This window comes from Neopelma chrysocephalum, unplaced genomic scaffold, assembly GCF_003984885.1.
Source record: "Neopelma chrysocephalum unplaced genomic scaffold, ASM398488v2 Primary Assembly neopelma1_96689, whole genome shotgun sequence".
Taxonomy (NCBI): Eukaryota; Metazoa; Chordata; class Aves; order Passeriformes; family Pipridae; genus Neopelma; species Neopelma chrysocephalum.
Window position 1 is genome coordinate 277230 of NW_020925334.1, and position 7242 is coordinate 284471.

A 7242-nucleotide genomic window follows, 5' to 3' on the forward strand; every position below is an offset into this window, starting at 1 on the left:
GGTAATTTGTACTGTATCTTACTAGTGTTAGAATAGATCATTCAGTACTTGAATTCCTTGACATACTGTACTGGCAACTTAATGTGTAAAGTTCCTATTTCTCCCTCACATTTTCGACTGTAATGTGGCACTGCAGGGGTTCATATGTCTATTTGTTTTAATTTAGTTTGTTTTTAATCAACAAAACATAAAGGGAGGAAAAAATATCTAGTTCTTTGGGTCCTTGGATCTGGTGTAGAAAATTGTGCATTTTGCATTATCTATCAGATTAAGTGTTTGTCACACTGTTCAACTGAATTTGATGTAAAATGCTGCACAGTGTAATGTTGAACAGTGTGCACATGATGTGCCTGTGTGTGAACTAAAAAAGCTGTGTCACATGCCATTTTGTTCACATTCTTTTTATTTTTTTGACATAGGAAAAGAAATCTAAGATATGTATTGAGGGGGAAAAAAAGATGGATTCACAAGATTGTGTCCCAACAAATTCAAAGCAAGATATGAGCCATCACATAAAGGGTAGCTCTGGTAAACATTATCTTTGTTGCTAATGTGCAGCCTTCACCAATATAGCGGTCACCTTTCCCATCCAGAAGGTCCTCTTTCGACAACAGTTGTATGGCTTGAAAACAAAGGATGCAGTACATCAGCTGCAGAAAGATGGAATTCAAAATCTCTATTGTGGAATCCTTCCTCCATTAATGCAAAAAACGACTACCCTGGCTCTAATGTTTGGCTTATATGAAGATTTCTCCTCCTTACTCCATAGTCACACAAGTGCACCTGAACTTCTAACTCACAGCATGGCAGCAGTGCTTGCAGGAACCACAGAAGCCCTTCTTACACCTTTTGAATGAGTCCAGACTTTACTTCAAGACTACAAACATCATGCCAAATTTACAAACACTTACCAGGCTTTCAAGGTACTAAAAGTCTATGGGATTAGAGAATATTATCGGGGTTTGGTGCCTATTCTGTTCCGGAATGGAAGCAGTAATATCCTCTTCTTTGGCCTATGAGGACCTGTCAAACAATGTCTGCCTGAAGCAACTTCTTATAGCGCTCACTTGGTCAATGACTTTATCTGTGGAGGGCTGTTGGGTGCCATGCTGAGATCCTTATTTTTCCCAATGAATGTTGTAAAAGTTCACATGCAATCTCAAATTGGTGGCAAATTTCAGTCTTTTTCAAAAGTTTTTGTGACAATCTGTCTAGAATGTGATAAAAAATTGATGCATCTTTTCAGAGGAGTCCATCTGAATTACCATCGTTCTGTCCTGTCCTGGGACATAATGCAACGTATGAATTCTTGCTAAAGCTATTATGAAAAATGTTGCCTTCCTTTGAAACACCTCTATTCACTTGGGTATTTGTACATTTAAAGTCACTTTGTCTCTGGGAAGAGGTTAATTTATGGAACTTTTTGTGAATAACATGGAGTACCATGAAACTTAGAGAGAATTCAAAGCAGCAGTTACATTTCAGTAGGGAGATGGGTGATATTGTTAGTGGCTGCTTAGTGTGAAAGGTAATTAATCTCGTTAACAACATTGAATATTTAGAGGGTAAATGGCAATACATCTAAATCTTGATGCAATTCAACATAATTCTAAACAAGTTAAAGCATTTATATGCTGGTGGATAAATTTACCCATAGTGGAATAACTAGACAAATACAAAGTAAAAAAATATCTGTGTATTAGTCTAGTAGCTTATTCTGTCATTTCTGATATTTCCTAATAGTCTCAATAATCAAATTTTACACTATGCACATTGTATAATATGGAAGTAAAGAAGGAGTCAATGAAAGCTACTTTTCTTGGTTGATACACTACAGAGGGTTAAAAACTAAGCTTCCAAATATCTTGGGGTTCTAAATTATCTTTGGACTTTAAACAGAAGCTGCCAATTTCTGATTAGGATGACTTTCTGAACCTCAAGTTTAAACTGAACCTACACAAACTATTTTGCCAACCATTTTGCTGCTCAGCTTCAACATGAGCATCATCTCAATCATCAACATAACAGTAGCTACTGAATATTTAACTTCAGTGTAAACTGACCCAGTATAAAGTGGGATTGTGCCTATATATGTGTGTGCCTTGAAATGGAAAGGTGGAAGGAGCAAGACAGCAATTTTATCTCAAGCTTTAAAAGTGTTCTTCCTTATTGAAAGGCCTTCTATTTGCAAATTTGATATACTCAAGTTTTCTGCTTTTGTATCACTTTGTTTCTGTTGCAAACATACGAAAATTGATCTCACTCTAATGCTCAAACAGTAATACAGCTTCCTTTGATTATCAAACTACTTGATTTACAGCTTTTTTTTTTAATCTTTTCCAAACTATTTTTTCTGGTGAGGGGAAAGAGATGAAAGGGCCCCAAGTGCACTAATAGGCCTTAATGGTCCTGATCATCCTTACCTGGGACCTCTACCCATACTGTCTGTTCATGGGTCCAGGAGCTTCATTTCAACTCAGGCCTGGGCTGTGCCTTTGTCTGATCATAGACTGCATTGATGTGGATCCCAGCCTGTGAACCAACTTCCCTGTTTGACCTCAGATCTACCTCTTAACAATGGACCTACCTGGTAACCACTGGGCTGTGTCCAACTCTGGTTACCCTCAGACCTGACTTGCATATTGATTTCCTGGTTTGACCTTAGACCCACCTCATCACAAAGAACTCGCCCAAAGATCTAGACTCTTGGTTGAACCTTGCTACCATCTTCAGGTCTGTTCTGCTTACCTTGTATTTGGTATGGTGGCGGTGAGCCCTGGCTGGCGAGTCCACTGCCCTGATAGCTGTATTGCAGAATCACAGAATTGTTGAGATTGTAAGGGGTCTCCAGAGATCATCTTGTTCAACCCCTGTGCTCAGCTTCTGGCTCCCTGTCCCTCAAGGAGCAGACACCCTTTACTGCTCCTTTACAATTGCCTCAAGCCTTCCCAAGCCAAGCACCATGGAGATTGGCTCACAGTCATTCAGGGCCTCACCCCTATGACTCCTCCTGAGGGACTAGCCTAGCTCTGATCTCTCTAAAGCATCAACCTCTTACTTGTCCATATCAGCCTTTTATGAGCTGATCACCTTCCTGTGATGGTACCCTTACTGGTCTCTCCTCTGAGCACATATTCTCACCTAGTCTGTTACTGAATCATAGAATGGCTTGGGTTGGAAGGGACTGTTATTGTTGCGGCAGTCGAAAGTAAAGAAAGAAACACGAACAGTCCAGTACCGAGTAAAGTACCCATCTTTATTCTTTCCCACAAGTCTTTTTATATCCCATGTTAGCAAGCATCAGAAGGCAGGCAGGTGATTGTATTTTTTAATTAGCTATTATTTGTTAGTAATACTGTTGGCAAAGCTCAAGACCAAAGCTGGACTTCTCACAGGACCAAACCTAAGCACTCCACAGTTGTCTTCTTTCAGCTAGGGCTGCGTACATACCTCTCCTATCTCAAGGATACACCTGTAACTTTCCCAGGTCAAAATCTTCTTCCAAAGAGCTAACAGACCCGCTGTCAACCCTGACAAGGGACCTTAAAGATCATCTAGTTACAACCTCTCTGCCATGGACAGGGACACCATTCACTAGACCAGGTTGCTCAGAACCCCATCCAGCCTGGCCTTGAGCACTTTCAGGGATGGAACACCCACAGTTTCTCTGGGCAACTGGTTCCAGTGCCTCACCGCAGTCACAGTAAAGAATTTCACAGTAAAGAATTTCTTCCTAATATCTAACCTAGACCTACTCCCTTTCAGTTTGAAGCCATTCCCCCTTGTCCTGTCACTACATGTTCTTGTAAATAGTTTTTCTCCATCTTTCTTGTAGGCTACCTTCAGGTACTGGAAGGCCACAATTAGGTCACCCCAAAGCCTTCTCTTCTCCAGGTTGAACAATCCCAATTCTCTCAGCCTTTCCTTATAGGAGAGGTGCTCCATCCCTCTAATCATCTTGGTGGCCTCCTATGGACTCACTCCAACAGGTCACAGAATCACAAAATCATTTCGGTTGGAAAAGACCTCCAAGATCATCGAGTCCAACCTTTGACCAATCACCATCCTGTCAACTGAACCATAGCACTAAGTGCCACGTCCAGTAGTTTCTTGAACACTTCCGGGGATGGTGACTCCACCACCTCCCTGGGCAGCTCGTTCCAATGTTTAACAACCCTTCTCCATGAAGAAATTCCTCTTGATGTGCAACCTTGTAGCAGCCAAGCGTGAGAAAGGCCTAAAGAATATTCAGATGACCTTGTGTTGTTTCCTCTAAGACATGATTTACTGCCCAGGGAGAGCTGAACTCACCAGTTTGCGATTCACCATGTGGGGGTGTGAAGAGGGGTAACTTGAAACTCCAAGGTCTGTGTGTGTGATGGGTCAGCCTGAGAGAGTGATGGATGTGTGACTTGCAGCTGTGTTCTGCCTTAATTTGTTTAACCACTCCCAGCTGAAAGTGAATGAGAGAAAAACCCTGAATCATGAGCAATAAAGCAATTTCTGTCCATCAAGTCAGGAGTCCGTATTTCATTCCGTCATAAATGGTGCCCGAACGAGGCTGAATCATCGCATACAGTGCTCCGTGGCAGAAGCTGCAGCTGAACTGGGTCGGTCATTTGCACGCATCGTCCTGTTTCGGGATCATCACCCATAAGTTATATGCTGAAATTTTGCATTGCATTTTAAAAGAACAGGGATCTGCTGTTAAAACGGCTGATTTGGTCGAATAGCTCGTATGGGTTAGAGACTCTTGTCCCTGGTTTCCTAAACATGGTTCTTATGAGACTGCATTATGGGCTAGGGTCAGTGAGGAGCTTCAAACAAAGACTGATTTAGCTTCAGACATCCCAACCAAAGTTGTAGTTGTTTGGAAAGCTGTGTATATGGCTTTAAGAGCTGTGGAACAAACAGACACCATGTTGCAGGTGCCTGGTTCGCCACCGTTTACAAATGAATCCTCTGGGGGTAATAAAATACTTAACGACCTGTTGACAGTGACTGATGAGCCTAATGAGTCCTTTGATCTGGATCCTGCAACCCCTGAAAAAGAGACAGCTCTATATCCCCTAAAGCAGATGGAAATATTGGTGGCTTTTGCCCCAACAGCAGAAGAAATTTTGCAAGCACAATATAATCAACCTCAGTCTCTGTTATCCGCGCCGCCACACACGGTGCCAGCGCCACTGGAACACCGCCCAGAGGCTAATGTGGATTCTTCTATTTTCGCCGACTGTAAATTGGCTGCTTTGAAATGCGGGGATGTTGAACTGTTGAATGCTATGCCAGTGGTATATAAGCCACGCTGTCTTCCTTATGAAGTTGTAAATGAGGTGCGTAAATCCATCAGAGAGTATGGATTGCAGTCATCGTATACGCTGGGGCTGATTGCAGCTATCAGAGATTCTTATGTTATGACCCCATCTGACTGGAAAGGCTGGAAACCGCAGTTTACGGTGTGGTCTGCTGAATATCGTGAACTGGTCAATGTTCAAGTTAGGGACAGTTATCAGTTATGATGAGCTACTGGGTGAGGGGCAATATCTTACCGCAATGACACAGGTCACACTGCCACGTCTCGCTTTCACTCAAGCTACTGATCTGACCATGAAAGCCCTTAGAAAAGTTCCAGACACCAAAAACAGAGAGCCGTCTTTCGCAGCTTTTAAACAGGGACCACAGGAACCTTATGTGCGGTTCATCAATCGATTGCAGACTGCAATTTCATGGCAGATAGATAATGATGCAGCAGCTCAAGTGTTGCTTTTTCAGTTAGCAATTGACAATGCAAATACAGATTGTCAAAGAGCTCTGGTGCCTTTAAGAAATCGGACCAAGTCGGTTGCCAAACTTATCACAGCTTGTCAGCATGTGGGCACTGAGTCTTTTAAAGCTTCCTTGCTAACGACTGCATTAGCTGAATGGATGGTTGTAGCCCACTCTGCTATTCGCTGTTATCAGTGTAATCAAGAAAGACATATTAAAAGAGACTGCCCCTTGGGGAATAAAAAGGGGAACATCTCCCGCTCCCATCCATGTCCGACATGTGGCAAAGGATTTAACTGGGCAAATCAGCGCCAATTCAAATTTACTAATGATGGCAAACCCCTTTCGGGAAACTCCAAGGGGGGCATGGGACCTGGTGCCCCGAAACAAAACAGGGTCCGATCTGTCGAGAATCACAGTAGAGCACGGAACTTTACGTCTCACAGCCCTCAGACAAACAGGGCATACACAACCTCCAACCTGCCACCTCAGGAAGCGCTGGGCTGGATTTGACCCTTGCCAGAGGAATAAACATACTGGATGATGCCGTTGTTGTAGCAGGCACGGGTGTTTATGGCCCTTTGCCTGACAGTACTTGTGGCCTTATTTTAGGTCACTCATCTGCCAGCAAAAGTGGTCTTTTTATTATTCCTGGACTTATTGACTCTGACTACATAGGTGAAATTAAAATAATGTTGTAGACTCCGCATCCCCCTGTGTTACATACCACAAGGGGAAAAAATAGCACAGCTGTTGTTATTGCCTTATGTGAAGCAGCACAAAGATCATCAGACCGAGAGAATGGGAGGTTTTGGAAGTACTAATACACCACAGATCTATTGGTTGACTTTAATCTCAGACGGCCAGTCATTGTTAAAATTGCAAATAGAAGACAGGTACTCTACTGGTTTAGTGGACACTGGAGCAGATGTTTCCATCATTAATGCTAGAGATTGGCCTCCGGATTGGGAGTTTGAAATTCCACAAGCAGCAGTTACAGGAGTTGGTGGCATGCAGGTTCCGCAGCAGAGCAAGGCAGTGTTACCTGTTATAGGGCCAGATGGACAACGGGGAACTCTCCGCCCCATGTTCTGTCCCTTCCATGTACTCTATGGGGGAGAGACATACTCAAACAGTGGAATTAATCACGCAAGTGGATTCAAAGCAGGATTTTTCTGAGAAGCCACTGTGCAACTGCCGCAGCTCAAATTAGCCTGGAAAACAGACTCTCTGGTTTGGGTGGACCAGTGGACTTTAATATCAGAGTGGCTAGAATGGGCACAGAAATTAGTACAGGAGCAATTAGAAGCAGGACATATTGTTCCATCCATCTAACAGTCCCTGGAACACACCTATATTTGTAATCCTGAAAAAGTCAGGAAAATGGAGATTATTGCAAGACTTAAGAGCAGTGAATGCTGTCCTTCAGCCTATGGGAGCGTTGCATCCCGGAATTCCTAATCCAACACTTATCCC

General features: G+C 43.0%; 1 pseudogene; it reads left to right on the forward strand.

Annotated features, from left to right (window-relative positions):
* Positions 1 to 458: 458 nt before the first annotated feature.
* Positions 459 to 1327, forward strand: LOC113981663 (annotated as a pseudogene).
* Positions 1328 to 7242: the final 5915 nt, after the last annotated feature.